At 42.9% G+C, this 17,560-nt stretch overlaps 1 pseudogene; it reads left to right on the forward strand.

The window, feature by feature from the left end:
* LOC126260464 (uncharacterized) overlaps positions 1–17,560 on the forward strand; it is a 52,040-nt pseudogene that overhangs the window by 18,944 nt on the left and 15,536 nt on the right.

Raw genomic sequence — 17,560 nt, forward strand, 5'->3', positions numbered from 1 at the left:
GGAATGCATATTCAATTACAGAGATACGGAAACATGCAGAATTGGGCGCTGTTGATGGCAACGCCTATATAAGACAACAAGTGTCTGGCGCAGTTGTTACATTACTGCTGCCAAAATGGCAGGTCATCAAGATTTAATTGATTTTGAAAGTGGTGTTATAGTCGGCGAACGAGAGATGGGACACAGCATTTCCGAGGTAGCGATGAAATGGGGATTTTCCCGTACGACCATTTCATGAGTGAACCGTGAATACCACGTATCCGGTAAAACATCAAATCTGCTACATCGCGAAAAAGATCCTGCAAGAACGGGACCAACGACTACTGAAGAAAATCGTTCAACGTGACAGAAATGCAACCCTTCCGCAAATTGCTGTCGATTTCAAAGCTGCGCCATCAAGAAGTGTCAGCGTGCGAATCATTCAACGAAACATCTTCGAAATGGCCTTTCGAAGCCCAAGGTCCTCTCGTGTACTCTTGATGAATGCACGACGCAGAGTTTTCCGTCTCACCTGGGCCCGTCATCACCGACATTTGACTGTTCATGACTGGAAACATATTGGATGGTCGGACGATACTTGTTTCAAACTGCATCGAGCCTATGGACGTGGACGGGTATGAAGACAACCGCATGAATCCAGGGACCCTCCGTGTAGCAGGGGACTGTTGAAGCAGGTGTAGACTATAGAGGGGCCTGTGCAGTTTGAGTGATGTGCGACCCCTGATATGTCTAGATACAACTCTCACACGTGATATGTAAGTAAGCATCCTGTCTGATCACCAACGTCTATTCATGTCCGTTGTGAATTCCGACATCTAGGGCAATTCCAGTAGGACAATGCGACACCACGCAAGTCCAGAATTGTTACGTAGTGGCTGCAGGAACACTCTGCTGAGTTTAAACACTTCAGCTGGCCACCAAACTCCCCAGGCATGACTGAGCATATATTGGATGCCTTGCAACGTGCTGTTCAGAAGAGATCTACACCCCACGATTCACGGTGTCAATTCCCTCAAGCACTACTTGAGACATTAGTCGAGCCCTTGCCACGTTATGTTGCCGCACGTCTGCGTGCTCGTGGGGTCCTAGCGACATTAGGAAGGTGTACCAGTTTTTTTTTTTTTTGGCTATTCAGTGTATATTGGAAAACAGACTGAATAATTTTGTGACGGTATGATTTCATATGAACAGTTTAATTTTATGCCATTATTACATTCAGCCCTTCTGCACATATTTTGACAAACTCGGAACTGGAAAAGAATGGTGATGTCACTCAACGAATTATTTCCGCAATATGCGTTGTCTAATCAGACGAGAGGAAAAGTACCTCTCATCTCGTTAGATGGATGGCAGCGTAACTACGCATTCGGTACAGACAGGATAACAGGCGCGTGACGGCTCGCGCGAGTTTCGGATTTCAGCCGGACAGGAAAATAAAAGCATCACGCAGGAGCCCGCGCGGCTGTCACGTCGCGTGATGCCCCCCCCCCCCCCCCCCCTGAAATGAGTTTCGGCTGCCCACGCTGCCTGCGGGGAAATCACGCCGCACCATGTAAGCGGCAGCCAGCCGCGCGCCTGCCCACTGCCGAGAAGCCCTTCGGCTGTGACACCTGCAGTCCACATTGGTAGTGCCATCCCAGCCGAACCATCTCGCAAGATCACTATCAACAGTAATTTCCACAATCTTAGTACAGGCACCTGGGAGCCGTTATTTTTTGTGATCGTCTACAACAACCCTATAAACTGATTTAAATTAACATACAAAGGAATTAATGACATTAATTTCCAGTGGGCATTCATTAAATCAATGGGAAAAGTTGACAGTTTGTGTCGGACTGGGATTCGGACCCGGGTCTCCTCCTTACTAGGCAGATGCTCTGTCACGTCCGAAAGTACACCCACCGCACATATAATTAAGGCAAGGACGGTCAACGACCACTTCAGTGCGGATGCACACGATGATCGAACGCGTACAGGAACTGGAGAAATGACGCGAGTAATGAGGATAATGGGCAAGGGGCACTTAGCCCGTAGTGTGTGGATAACTCAGAATTTTAGTATGACGGGAGGCACGCTACTGTAGTCCGTACATTTGTAATGACCATTGTGTCCGGATGGCATCTGTCAGCGCGTCTATGGAATGTCTGTCAGTGATGGTTCAAATGGCTCTAAGCACTATGGGACTTAACATCTGAGGTCATCAGTCCCCTAGACTGACCTAAGAACATGACACACATCCATGCCTCAGGCAGGATTCGAACCTGCGGCTGTAGCAGCAGCGTGGTTCCGGAATGAAGCGCCTAGAACCGCTCGGTCACAGCGGCCGGCTTCTCTCGGTGATCCTGTATTCAGTTGCACTGCTTAGCCGCGCGGAATGGCCACGCGGCTAGAGGCGCCATGTCACTGAGCGGCCACGCTCGTCGGAGGTTCGAGTCCTCCCTGGGGCATGGTTGTGTTTGTTGTTCTTAGAACAAGTTAGTTCAAGTAGTGTGTAAGTCTAGGGATCGAAGACCTCAGCAGTTTGGTCCCTTAGAAATTCACACACATTTGAACATTTTTGCACTGCTTCTGCAGACGATTTCGTCATCGTTATTCCTAGCGGTGCTGAGGTTAGGGTGTCACTGCGAGGCTTTTGGCAGCTGACTTAATGTCCGCAAATCGAGCTCCATGGTTGTAGGCGTTGGGCTTCCTGCGGAGAGAGCAGCTCCCTAGAGTGTAATTGCTACTATCCGATACTTATGACTCGATTTTGCAAGTGATCTGAGGCGCACGATTGCCCTCAACTGCCGCGCCTACCTTCCCAAATGAGAGCTGTGCTCTTAGAACACCGTTTACGAAAACTCGATCTTCTGCAACGGACAAAATATGTAAGTAAATGTATATTTGACGTCAAGTATACCACACTTGGCACAGACGCTCCTATTCCGCCATCCATGGCCTATCGCATGCTAGCGGCATTCGGTTCATTTGTTTGCCACAGCCTGCTGTTTAAGATAAGGGACGAGACCTTCACTCTACTGCGATGCAGGGGCGACTTAGGCCAGCATCATGTACCTGACAGAGGGATAGCCCTTTTCATTGGCTCTCTCTGGCATTGTGGCGCTGGTGCCCTACGTGCCTTACTAACAGATTGCTGGAGGCCCTTGCACCACACTCTCTACCAGCACTTATCCCGCTTTCTGACGTCCAGCCGCCCTTCTTTTACTTCCGCCACTATTTCCTCGACCTGATCTACGTCCGCACAGAGATTATGCCAGTGCACTTGACATCAACGAAGGCAATATATGGCTTTCTACAGCAGCACAGACCACCGATTGTGGCTGAGGGGAAGCATCCCCACGTCGACTGGCGTGCCGTTTGGTGATTGGTGTGCGCTTCCTATCTTGACACTGACGTCCAGTCTGCATGGTATCTTATTGTCAATGAGAAGCAAATATCCCGGTCGCGCCTTTACAGTATTCATCTCGTAGACATCCCGTCGTGTGTATCGCCTGTGATGTTTTGGACACAGACATTCGTCGCCTGGTGTGCAGATCGGCAAAAGGTGTCTGGTTATAGCTAAGACCGATGTTATCCCTAATCCCCCGTACGACTCCTGAGATACATATTCAACTGCTCCTCTTTCCGGACGCGGGATACTTTCCGTACGCCAAGACGAACTCTGTGAAGTGGATTTGTGTGGCCGGTCGCTGTGGCCGAACGGTTCTAGGTACTTCAGTCTGGAACCGCATGAGCGCTACGGTCGTAGGTTCGAATCCTGCCTCGGGCTTGGATGTGTGTGATGTCCTTAGGTTAGTTAGGTTTAAGTGGTGGTAAGTTCTAGGGTACTGATGACCTAAGATGTTAAGTCCCATAGTGCTCAGAGCCATTTGAACCATTTGAAGTGGATTTGTGGACACGCTTGCTTGCTGATGGCGAGAAAAGTATCCTTTTAAGGCAGTCCCTTAATGAATGCCATTGTGCAGTTGTCCACAATCCAAAATACAGACAATTTTTCTCCAATTTTCTTTGTAGTGTCTTCCTTAACCCACCACAGTGCTGGGGTGTACCTGTCATCACGAGTTGATCTCTGTCTATTCCCCACTCAGAACCGATATATTCTCTGGTCATCAAAATGTTCTTATCGGAAACACTATACGTCGGTTGTCTGAATGAGTTTGACGTCTTTCTGCACCCTCCTCCTTTGGACGCCGGTTTTTCTGCTATTCACGGTGGTATTAACGTTAGATGAAAAAAGAAAAAATGAATAAATAAACCAATTATGATGATTGTACTTCTACTCCACGTTCCCTACGTTTCGCGTGATTCCTAGAGGGTGGGAACGGGACATGCTGTTCTGGTTGCGACCTCTGCCCACTTTGCCTCCATCCCACCTTTTGGGCGCCAGGTAGGTGGGATCGACGCTCACAAGGGATAAAAAAAAAGAGAGATGGCACGGCGGTCAGAGCATCTGCCTAGTAAGCAGAAGACCCGGATTCGAATAGCAGTCCGGCTCAAATTTTCAACTTTCGTCATTGATATAATCAATGAGGGAAGTTGATCTAATCAGTATCCGATAGCAGCTAATGTCTTTAAATCCTCTGTGTCTTGATTCCTAGTGGCTGCAGGATCAAAATTTAGATTAGCTTGCATCGGACTTTTATAGGCCAAAGTTGCGACATAGTCGAGCTATGTACTACCTGCAGAGTGTCGCCACCCTGATTCCCTCTCTGTGAAAAAAGAAAATTGCTTTAGGGGTCCTCCTCCTACAAATATCACTTTCAAATTCTGAAATTCAGTGTCATCTAAACATGTCACAACTTTCTTCTTAATTTTGGTTAGAGCCAGAGGTAGGTTAAGTTTTCGGAAACCGGTTAAATCTTCCCAGCGGAAGAACAGCTTAAACGTTAACACTTAATATTCCGAAACCTATTTTTTTTGGGGGGGGGGGGGGGCAGTGTATGAAACACGTCGTAATATGATATTTTAAATTGAATTATTCAGTGAGATTCCTAAACCGTCGAAGTTTCACAGTAGTTAGTTTTTATATAAATGGCAACCAGTTTCGGGCCTTAGTCTGGAATTTGTTGCCGTTTATACAAACACAAACTTATGTGCAACTCTGACGGTTTCGTAATGTCATTGAATCATAATTAATTGCTGACTATTGCCATCCACCATACTGTAAGTGAATGAATCTTTCAAGTTAACTCTTAATAGCATTATTATATTTCGTACAATAGCCCTATTTCGGCAGTGTCAGCATTGTTAAGGACACGTATAGCTCGGCGAGAGGTACGTATTGCTTCATTGATGAGTCCTGTTGTCAACTGTCGCTGTTTTTATGATAGTAAAATGAAGTCACATAGTAATCATTGATAACTGTCAACTATTCGTCAAATTACCAAATTACTACCTGACGTTATTATACCATCGTAAATGACAATTAACAAAAAGGTTCAATGACGGAATGAATACGTCTCGCCCAGCTAGATCTGTACTTAACAACTGGAATACCGTAGTATTGTACGAAATACTATAAAACTACTAGTAGTTAATTTGGAAGTTGTAGTTCAAAATTTCTATGGCTTTTCTTTCACAATTAATATGACAGTTATTCCGTCTTCTGAGACTGTAATAATAGCCTTAACAGGAGCAGAGACGTTTCGCTGTATTTCAAAGCCTCTGCAGTGGTCTCTGAATCAATGGCACCTTTGCTAACCAGTCGGTTTAGTGGGACCGTAAATAATTCTCATGTTTAAAATTACTTGCACAACTCATATTTTTTCGCTCCTATAATATTTCGTTGCGTTCTTACCCAAGAAGGGACTCTATATATAGCGCGCTGCTCTGCATTTACGTACAATATTTTCTTTTCACGTTTTTACACATCCACATTCACCTCATGTACTTAGTTTTGTGGCGCGGAATACAGTCATTTTTCTTTTTGTTTTTGTTACTGCAGATGCATCTGCTGCTCATTTGTGTATTTCCACACTTGTGTGTCTATTTAGCCAACCCGTGTGTGTTGTATAAAGGGCAGTCTGAAACAGTGTGCATGAGACTGCTCAGCCCTTGGCTCTGGTACGATCATTTACACAGTACCATGTCCAATTTTTGTATTCTTCTCTTGTTAGGTTTTAGGGGAAAAAAACGAAGGACGCGTTTGAACACACGGTCTTTGGCTGGTCGCTTGAATCTGCGCGCACAACGGCCTGTCTGGATAACTTCACTGTTAATTAACTCGGAAACGGCGAAAGTATCGAATATTTTTTCTCAACAATTACTTCTCAGTACAACATACTCTGATATTCCCTTGAAAGCCTTTCAGACTGTTGATGACCACGCTGTAAAGGCCTATTAGGTTCAAAATGGCTCTGAGCACTATGGGACTTAACTTCTGAGGTAATAAGCCCCCTAGAACTTAGAAATACTTAAACCCAACTAACCTAAGGACATCACACACATCCATGCCCGAGGCAGGATTAGAACCTGAAACCGTAGCGGTCGCGTGGTTCCAGACTGTAGCGCCTAGAACCGCTCGGCCACTCCGGCCGGCGGTTCTGTTTAGAAGAGAGGATGATGGCGAAGTGAAACGTCAAAACTTGTGTGCTATTGAGTTGCTGTGTGTGTGTGTGTGTGTGTTTGAGACAATTACGTTTTTTACTGAAGCTGTATTTAATCAGACTGGCGTGGATATTCCTGAGGGGGTATGTTTAAGTGTTCATGTTTTCAGTCCCTATATTGGGTAGGAAGTTTGTTATTTGTATACCGGATGTTTCTGTGATTGTTTAGAAACCGTTTTCTTTTCAAATGGTTCAAATGGCTCTGAGCACCATGGGACTTAACATCTGTGGTCATCAGTCCCCTAGAACTTAGAACTACTTAAACCTAACTAACCTAAGGACATCACACACATCCATGCCCGAGGCAGGATTCGAACCTGCGACCGTAGCAGTCGCGCGGTTCCGGACTGAGCGCCTAGAACCGCTAGACCACCGCGGTCGGCGCTTTTTCTTTTCCGTGACTGTCTGGTGAATGTGGAAATTTTCTTGTAACTAAGCCAGTACCTGCCACATACCACTGCTGTCAACTGTTGGAAGAGTTACGAAGGTGGAGGCATTACTTTTCACTCAAACCTCGTAATTAGTTCTGTTAGTGGCTACTCTTATATTAATTGCTACCAGGTTATAGAAAATATATGTTCGTGAATGATGGATATCTTTCTGGACCAAACTAACAGAAATCTTTAGTCTCTATGGAGATTATTCTTATTTCTAATAATGTTTCCGTGAACTAACCTGCTGCTTTGAGAGAAGAGATATATTATTAGGTTAGTATATAAGTTAGTAGCGTTTTCGTTTTGTGTGTTGGTATTCCCGTCGCAATGCGTTTAACTATCGACTGACATTTTTATTTGCAGTTCTGTGTTGTTACTTGCGTTAACATACTGTCATTTCGTCATCTGCAGATAGTGAGTGGAGCTGTGGATGCTAGAAAATAGGATTCCAAGTAAAAAAAAATCGGTATATTTCCGACATATTCTTCTGTTTGAGTTCAATAGAAGGGTAACAGCAGTGGAGGCAGCGAGAAATATTTTCGCCGTGTGTGTAGGATAAGTCAGTTGGACAGAGTACGGTAAGAAAACGGTTTTCCCGTTTTTAGGAGGATTGTTTTGATATAAGTAATTCCCCACGTTCAGAAGGCCTTCGGTGTCAGATGATTATCGTTTAAGCGCATTAATCCACAATGATCCACGTGAGTGTAGTCGAGAATTGGTAAGTGTGATGAACTGTGATCATTCCATCTTCGTGGGACATTTTCATGCAATGGAAAAGATTAAAAAATCGGGTGTCTACGTACCGCATGCTCTGATCCAAAGTCGCAAAAATGAGCACATGGCTAAATATGCATCTCTGCTTTCTCGTCATCATTTGGCTCAAAAACAACACCAACCGTTCCTATCCTGTAACGTTATTGATGACGACAAATGGTGTCTTTAGGCTAACATGAGGAAAATAATGGAATGACTGAGTCCAAACATAGCAGTAACTCCCGTACAAAGACCTGCACGCTTCCACAAAAGACAACGGTATGCATCTGATGGAACAGTGACGGTGTGGTGAACTACGAACGGCTTCCCCGAGGTGTAACCATCACTGCTGACTTTTATTGTCAACAACTGAGACGTCTTGTAGACGCAGCCCGAGAACAACGACCAGGAAGACTTCGTGAAGTGATGTTAGTACATCATAAATCCCGCCCGCATTCTTCAACACTGACATGAAACACTGTGTAGGAGTTGGGTTGGGAAATAACAATTCACCTGACCTTCTGACCTCATATTTCCACCTCTTACGTTCTTTATCGAACAAACTACAAGGAACTTCATTTTCGGATGAAAATGTGCTTCGAACAAGGCTCATCAAGTTCTAGATTTCTACATGCACGGAATCGAAAGAACCGAAAAGTTAATCCAGCGTTCCAGAGTGTTATAAGTAATGAAGGAGAATATATTACTGATAACTAAAGCGTCTGTTATGTGGATTTATTAAACTTATGGTAAAACGCTACGAACTTATCTACCAACCGAATATTTATGATAAATTTGATTCAGGAATAAACGTATTGGTAAAGGGTAGTTGGCTTCCCCACTTCCCTGAACATTCTTTTGTACAACGTCATTGACCTCACACTACTTACAAGAGCTTCTGGAATGGCTTGATGAGATACCTCAAAAAGATCCTTTATGCTATTGTGAAGTTGAAATAAGCGAAGTAAGTAAACCGTTTTATTTTTATACCTCTAAGCTCTGGCAAAAGTTTAGTTTCGCCGTTGTGGTATGTTCCACCCAACAGAAACTTGGGACTTATTATCAGGTTGTAGTACCAAGAACATAGCACTAGCAATCTCTTCTACCTGTTTCTCGTTATATTCTGGTTATATACTGGTAAATTTCTTACAAATTCTGAACTGTAAGCGGTATGTTTTCAAATTTTACTGACTAGGAATCGCCTACAAACTATTTATTAATGTCCATGATAATTTAATTAACCACACTTTTAGGACAATACTCGCTTTACATTTGTTCCAATCGTTGTATCATCTGCAAACATAGCAAACTTGGTATGTGATTTCAGTTACGGATGAAAGTTCTTTAGTACAGGATTTATACAAATTGTAACTAAATTTCCTTTACAAACTCTTAGGACCAGAATGGCGCCCAAGACGGTTAAGTTTAGCGCAGGAACTCATCTGCGGAAACGTACCGTTTTACCGCTACAAGCAAAGGATCACAATATACCTTCAAATTTCCCTCATTTTCAGTACCATTAACCACGATATTACGTACGTCATTCAATTATTACCTGGTTTCACAAGCCCATTGTATGTGCGTCAAAATATGTGTTCTCAGCACGATGGCGCATCAGCTCATTTGTCGCATGCAGTCCGAGGTCATCCGGACCAACCATTTGGCCAACAGTGGATAAGATCGTGGTGGCCCAACTGCTTGGAAAACACGTTCTCGTGATCTGAACGCTCTAGATTACTACCTGCGGGGCCACATGAAATCCTTGATTTGTAAGACTCCCGTTAAGGCTGCAGCTGATGCTAGAGGACCAGGCGTTGATGATTGTGTGTACCGGAATATGATACGGGCGTACCGTATCTGTGCTGACGTCGGTGGTCGTCACATCGAGCCCTACTTGCAAGTGGACCCAAACGACAAGCAGCACGCGTCAAAGAGCAACGTGCGTTGCAGTATTTTGCGTGTAGCGGGGAAAAAGTGCGTTTCTGGACATGAGTTCCTGCACTAAACTCACTAAACTTAATCGTCTTGGTTCTCACTACGAATTTTCAAGGTCTGTAAAGGAACTTTAGTTACACCCTGTAGACAAAAAGCTAAGGGATGTAAATTTGAACATTACGGGTAACTAGTTTCTAGTTGCATTATGAATGACAACTTCACACAGGACTAAGAACTATTGATACCCTTCGTTTCAGTTCAGAGAGATACAATTTTTACAGTTTTGCTTCAGTAATTCGTACACCGTAGAATTCTTATTTACTTAAAAAGGTATTGTGATTTAGCAGGTCTCAGGATTTACTAATAGCCTGCAATTTAGTCTAACGTATCAAGTACAGTACGCACGAGTAGAAACATACCTTCAGAAATCTAAAGTGTAACAGTGAAAATATTTTACATCTAGTCAGATAGTTAATAATCCGCTTTTACATCAGCTTCTCTCAAATGTTCGAGAATGTTGGCAAAAGGGGATTTGGTGAGAAATTTCGGAAATGATTTATCATCTTTATAGCACAGCGGCTTAACTTCGACATAAAATGGTTCAAATGGCTCTGAGCACTATGGAACTTAACTTTTGAGGTCATCGGTCCCTAGAACTTAGAACTAATTAAACCTAACTAACCTAAGGACATGACACATATCCATGCCCGAGGCAGGATTCGAACCTGCGGTCGTAGCAGCAGTGCGGTTCCGGAGTGAAGCGCCTAGAACCGCTCGGCCAAAAAGGCCGGCTAACTTCGACATATTTTAGTCAATCGCGAAGTGCTGCTATGATAAAGGATTGGTTACACAGCTAAATTAAAATGTTCCAAAACTCATAAGGTCGCTATATAACCACGTGGTAGATGAGAGATTCTCTGTGTTGGCAACTTTTTGGGGGGGATGGAGTGATTTTTACTCCTAATCTGAGTGGTCGAGAAAATTTTCGATATACTTTACTAAAGTTTCGCGGCATTACCTGACTTCAGCCACTATTCAGAATGTTTAAGATCCAACCTAAAATGCAGTAGCTCCGAGTAGAGGGCTGTTGTCAGTTGGAAGGGTAAGAAAGCAATAGTTCTGCCACCCTAGTACTGATTGGCTAAAAGGTCTCCAATGTAGAAAGAAGTTCCAAAGCTGATACGAATTCGCGATCTCGATGGAGTCGTTCGTGGGCACTTGAGGAGCGAAGAGGGTGATTTCGTTGGAAGCAGGACGGCGATTGTTGAATGCGTTTTATTGCGGGCGCACGTGGCTTTTACGGCAGCTTCTCCACCTGGAGTAGCCTGTGATCGGTATTGTTATTCAGTGCCGGTCTTCACTTTAATAGGGGAACAAACACTTATCTGATTGACATGTTGGTTCAAGAAATGATCTCAGTGAGGTTTACTAAAGTGAACAACTTTCGATGTTTCTGTAGAAACTGGTGTACTTCAGTTTAGGGAACGTTTATGACTTTATCTTTGCACTAAGAGGTTGGTAAGTTGGCCTATATGTTGTGGAAACTGGAGAGTTACATTATCTTTTTCTCGTTTTCAAAGACTTACTTTCAGTTTATGTTTTACAGACAGTAACCACACCACAAAATTTACGATTTGGGGTAATATCTATTGTAACATAAACATTGAAAGGGATCACCTGTGACAGAAGAGTTTAATATCTAACACCTGATGTACCCAGATATTTAATTTTTGTTTCTTTTCCACTTTTGTTAATTTCAAACTGAAAACATGTGTGCCCATTTCAGCTGAAATCCTTAAGTGATGTGTGAGCAGCGAGCGAAGAGCAATCACAGCTACTGTGTACCAAAAATATACGATGCGGTGGAAAAAATGTCCGAGAAAATAACTGCAGTCACACAAGATACTTGGCGTGAATATCTCATTGTATCTCCATTCAAATGTGATACACAACAGAGGATTTCAGTGATGTGGAACTAAATTGACTTAAAGCGGTCATCGTTGTAAAATGCCACAACTTGATGTGGAATTTCTTAATTGCTTTTGAACCAGTTTCACCTGAACGTAAAATTAATTAGCTGACTGTGCCAACGGATACTAGTGCAGCGGCATTCGATACGGATGTTACCAATTTACGCCCTAGCGATGGCAGTTTTTATTACTTCCATTTAACTGGCGAGGGAAGCAGAGGTAGTTTCGCTCTGTGTCTACCAACATTATCCAACATTATCGGTAGTACAAACTCTACACTAATCACTACAGGCACTATATCACTCTGCACAATACCTACACACATGAATTGCGAAAGCTTGCATGTCGTGAAGAAAAGATGTAAAACTGCACGAAGTAAGAACACTTTTCCAGTTACGAATATGAGAATATCCATTGGGATCTCCCAGCCTGCAATATACGTTTTTTTACTTTGCTTTACTTCACCTAACTGATCTACAGTAAGGTGGCCAATATTTTTCAGTCTATGAAAATACTGTCCATACTTCTCCTGCCTTGTTGCCGCTATGGACCCATGTTTTTTTTTCAGAAAATATGTAAAGTTTGAAGGCTATATCTATGCGAAAATCAATATTTCAGTTTTAAAAATAACATGTTATAATAATATTTGCTAGGGAAGAGCAAACTAACAAATGGAGTATAGGAACCAAGAAAATCTTACAAGGGGAGGCCGCCAATTGCGAAATTCAGATTCGATTCATACTGCGCATGATAACAGCTCACGGCCAGAGGTGTAATGTGGCAAAGCACCAAGATGCACTTCTCAGCCGCTGTCGAGAAAATCGACAGTTAAAAGAAACCGTTGCGATGAAATACTCTCTACGATTAATAATTTTCTACAGCGTCGTGGCGCAGCGGTAAGCGCTCGGGTTCGTAATCCGAAGGTCGCCGGATCGAATCTCGCGCCATGCAATTTTTTTTATTATCAGTTTTTTGTAATTCAAAGATTAATGAATTGCTTATGCATGTTGGTGAAGGCGGATCGCTCTCCAATTGTACCGCCTCCATTTTTCCGTTTGTTTAACAGGGTGTACCAAAGCTCTCACGTCCGCACTGATTTTCGACGATGTATAAGTTGCGCTAGGGACCGCATCTACCTTCTTTCGAAGTTAGCAGGCAACTACGCTGTTATGCGGTGGCTCGTTTCGGCCCATTCAACATCTGTCCTTCAAGTGTAACGAGCGAGTAACGGAGTTTATATTTCATACCTGCGACAGCAAATTTGTGCTCGTGGGGTCTCTATTCTAATTCGAACGTTTGACGTACGCTATACGTATTCGTTTCGGAATATCGTTTCTACGTCTTCCGTTAACTATACGTGGTTAACATTATGAAGACAATTAATAACATTTGTGAAATACAAGTTTGTTTGCGGAAGACATAATGATGTTCGAAGTCGCCAGTTTTTCCACGACAAACGACTTTCAACAACTTATTATATGCGTAATTGTTGCAATTAATTGCCGGCAATTATATATATATATATATATATATATATATATATATATATATATATATATATATATAAAAAATCAGTGCGGACGGGAGAGCTTTGGTACACCCTGTTAAACAAACGGAAATAAGGAGGCGGTACAATTGGAGAGCGATCCGCCTTCACCAAGATGCATAAGCAATTCATTAATAGTTCATATATGTGTGTGAATTACAAAAAACTAATAATAAAAAAAATGCATGGCGCGTGATTCGATCCGGCGACCTTCGGATTACGAACCCGAGCGCTTACCGCTGCGCCACGACGCTGTAAAAAATTATTAATCGTAAAGAGTATTTCACCGCAACGGTTTATTTTAACTGTCGATTTTCTTGACAACGGCTGAGAAGTGCATCTTGGTGCTTTGCCACATTACACCTCTGGCCATGAGCTTTCATTATGCGCAGTATGAATCGAATCTGAATTTCACAATTGGCGGCCTCCCCTTGTTAGTTAAATTTAGTTCAAATACAATTCATCCTGTATCGAACTTAGAACGCTCTTTGAAATAATCATTTTGGCTAATTGATTTGCCCCTGTATTGTACACTACTTACAATGATTTTCGAAATTTAGTTATCTTCAAATATTACTTTCATTGCTTAGGGAACAAAAATTTCCTGGGTTCTGCCCACCTGATCATGCTACGTCGTTACGAATCAGTAATTCGATATTGCAGTGCCTGGGTTATTCTGAATTACGATGCAAAGTTCCTTTGGACTTGTATGCATGTCCAAACGAACTTTTCATCGAAATGCAGAACAACACAGGCACTGCCGCACCGTATTTATCCGCCGACGCCGAGCAAGCGACTTTCAAGTATATGTCTCACTTGTACGGGATTATACGTAATGGATGGAGCACAGGTTGTAGACGCATGATTGACGATATATGGAAAGTTGGGAATGGCTCTGAGTCGTGCACGGACACCAAATATGTACGGCGACCGCTCGCGATAAGCGCGAAATCTGGGTTCGAGTTCCGATCCAGCACAAATTTTCACTGTTGTCATTCCATTCTACAGATGAGTGTTTTCTGTATTCGCATTGGCTAATACATTTAATGTAGTCAGTAAATTATCTGTCAGACGCAACGGCACGTTCTACGTTTCTCATATCTTCGTAATGAATAATGTTATCTGAAACTACGAGTAAATAGAAGAAAACATGGTCAGAATCAGGTAGTAATACACAGAATGTTTATTTAAATCGTGAGATTAGCTAGTTGCGACGACTTGTTATTTTCAACCAATGTCTTCAAAATTAACTAATCTCACGATTTAAATAAAGATCGTCTACATCACAGCCAACTACGCACCATATTTTCTTTTACTAAGTGTTTGGTGGCTGTGGATCCACACAAAAGCAAAATTTTATCAGAAAATGCTTTTTCAGTCATATGATCTCAAGAATCGGCTTCTGGGGACAAGAAGCGAAATATTGTATCGACCGTGGCTTCGGCGAAATGATGTGTGATGGTATCAGTTTTCCGAAAAATCGAATTCACTTCAAACTCTCAAAACTGCTCTATCATTCCTAAAACTCTAACGATTTCGCGAACTGAAGTTCCACGTGTTTAATCAGACGTCACTACAAACTGTTGTTATAAGACGACCCGCCCCAAAGAATTATAACAGACTTTTTTGTTTTAAGCTATTATGGTATTTTCCATTAGGCTGAAAACGATATAGTCTGTGGATAAATGCGGTCCTGATTGCAAATATCGCAGAAAGTCAACATAAAAGTTACTGTTATTTAGTGACAGATATAATAAATATACATGACGAAACGTATGGAAATACGTAGTCCACTGACTGTGAAACGAGTAAAAGTGTGGCTCTGTCCAGTGTGCCTATCTCAAGCTTTCCAGAACGATAATTGGTTCTGACAGAAAAACTGGAATACTGCAGTTGCACTACATCCGGAAAGATTGCAAACAGCCGATAACTTATCTGTAGAGGATTTACAGATAACGATTCCCAACATTCGTGAGACGCTTTGAAGTTCCACATCTCCAGAACGCTTGTAAACCCTTCATAACTCTGGTCTGCCTTCAGTAAATCCTAGACCAAGTGCAACTCAAGCAATTATAAAGGGCGATAGAAGAGTTTCCGTTCGAAGGCCTTACAGTCCAGAATCGGTATTCCAATAGGGCAAAATAGCTGTGAGCATCGAGTTAATCATTCCACTGACACACCAGGTTGGAGATACCCGTTTGGTAAAGCACCGTGTCCTGCTGCATGAAGAGGCTCGTAACTGCCTGCTGGATTTCCTTATTCAACGCGAATCGTCAACACTTCATGAACTTTTTCAAGGGACCCAAGGCGTGATATTCGCATGGGGAGACTTCAGGACTATAGGGCGGGTGCTCGAGGTTCCCCACTTCAGATTGCGTGACTCCGGAGTTACGACATTTGTGATGTGGCGACGTGCGTTTCCATGGACAAGGAGTACCTCTAGGCGCACCATTTCCTTGGGGTGGTTTTCGGCATACGAGCTGCCCTATACGGATTTTATATCCTCCGATGGCTATTTATCAGTGTTCACACTTCTACAGCCAAGAAAAGAATAACAGCACGCTAGTCCTATTAAGACGTTTTTGAAAGCGTCGCCCTAGTTCATGTTTTCGCATTTACCAAACGCAGTTCGGAAAGACACAACTGCTACAGCAGTCCCTTGCTTACTTGTCTGTGCTTGTACACCTATATCAATGTCGCGCTGCGTTGCGCATATGCTGCAGGAACGCCCTCAAATTGAAATTTTTTGATCGTATCTTAAGGTTCCTGGGAGGAGCTGTAAAAATTTCGTTGCATCTGACTCAGACGGTAGTGAGCTTGCGGCTGATAAATGGGAAGTGCTGGATTTCGATCTGGACATATTAATGAGAAAATATTTATTTTAATGGTATGTAGAAGCATACACTTAGCAATTTAATAATCCTCCATTCATGACGAAATTTAACTGAGAAAATGGAGTAAACAGTCTTAACACCAAATGCTTCAGAAAACACGAATCCATAAAAACACCTAATTAATAGATTCAACAACTTTAAACAATTTCAGTATCGAATACTTCAGACAACATTAAAAATGCTAAATAAAAAAAAATGGTTCAAATGTCTCTGAGCACTATGGGACTTAACATATGTCATTAGTTCCTTAGAACTTATAACTACTTAAACCTAACTAACCCAAGGGGATCACACACATCCATGCCCGGGGCAGCAATCGAACCTGCGACCGTAGCAGTCGCGTGGTTCCGCACTGAAGCGCCTAGAACCACCCGACCACATCGGCCGGCGCTAAATTAAAAGACACAGTGAATTGTGACTGCCTTAGTAACCAGTCTCTCGGAAACACAAATCTCGAAAACTAGATTTAAAGTAACAGTTTCGGTGTAGGAAGAAACTGTAACTACCACATTAGAAGATACAGTAAGTTGCACAGTCTTTACACTAGGAGTCTAAAATCTCAGCTCACTCGCTGTACGCCTCAAATCATTCACGTACCAATAAGCCCAGTCCAGCATATAAACTTCCTTCTAGATGCTGCGCCGGCCGAAGTGGCCGTGCGGTTAAAGGCGCTGCAGTCTGGAACCGCAAGACCGCTACGGTCGCAGGTTCGAATCCTGCCTCGGGCATGGATGTTTGTGATGTCCTTAGGTTAGTTAGGTTTAACTAGTTCTAAGTTCTAGGGGACTAATGACCTCAGCAGTTGAGTCCCATAGTGCTCAGAGCCATTTGAGCCTAGATGCTGCGATGGCTTCCATCCGTGGCCCAGCCACCAGACCAGTTATAGCGCCACTCTTCAGTCCCGACAATCAGAGTCGTTGGCGCTCGACGCTTGACCAATATCAAGGGAAATTCGCGTTTCAAATGGTGCTCCTAGCGCTACAACGGCGACTTCGCGAACTGAAAACTCCAGGGTACTGACAGCTCGCCTGATATTGACAATTGCTGAGGCTTGAAACAAAGTATCCAAAATGCGTCAAAGCTTACCTGGATCATGACTGTTATGCGTTGCAGAAACCGAAAAGGAAATACGAGATAAAAGTGGTTATATTCCTCAGTGCCCGGAGTATGAAAATCCATTGATTCACTTACAAAACGTGCCATTTGACCCTGTGCGTAAAAATAAATGGGATCTGGGCATAAGAATGGGGGAGGAATTGACCTAGTATATTAATCTGTGCAGAAAACACTTCAAACAAGACGATTACCTTCATAATGGTACATTTAAATGTGTGAATATGAGCTCGTTTAGTCCCATTTGGTGTGCCAAGAGCAGGTCATGTTTCTGACGATTAATGTCTAATAGAGTCTGTTTTGCATAGAC

Source organism: Schistocerca nitens, chromosome 5, assembly GCF_023898315.1.
Source record: "Schistocerca nitens isolate TAMUIC-IGC-003100 chromosome 5, iqSchNite1.1, whole genome shotgun sequence".
Lineage (NCBI taxonomy): Eukaryota > Metazoa > Arthropoda > Insecta > Orthoptera > Acrididae > Schistocerca > Schistocerca nitens.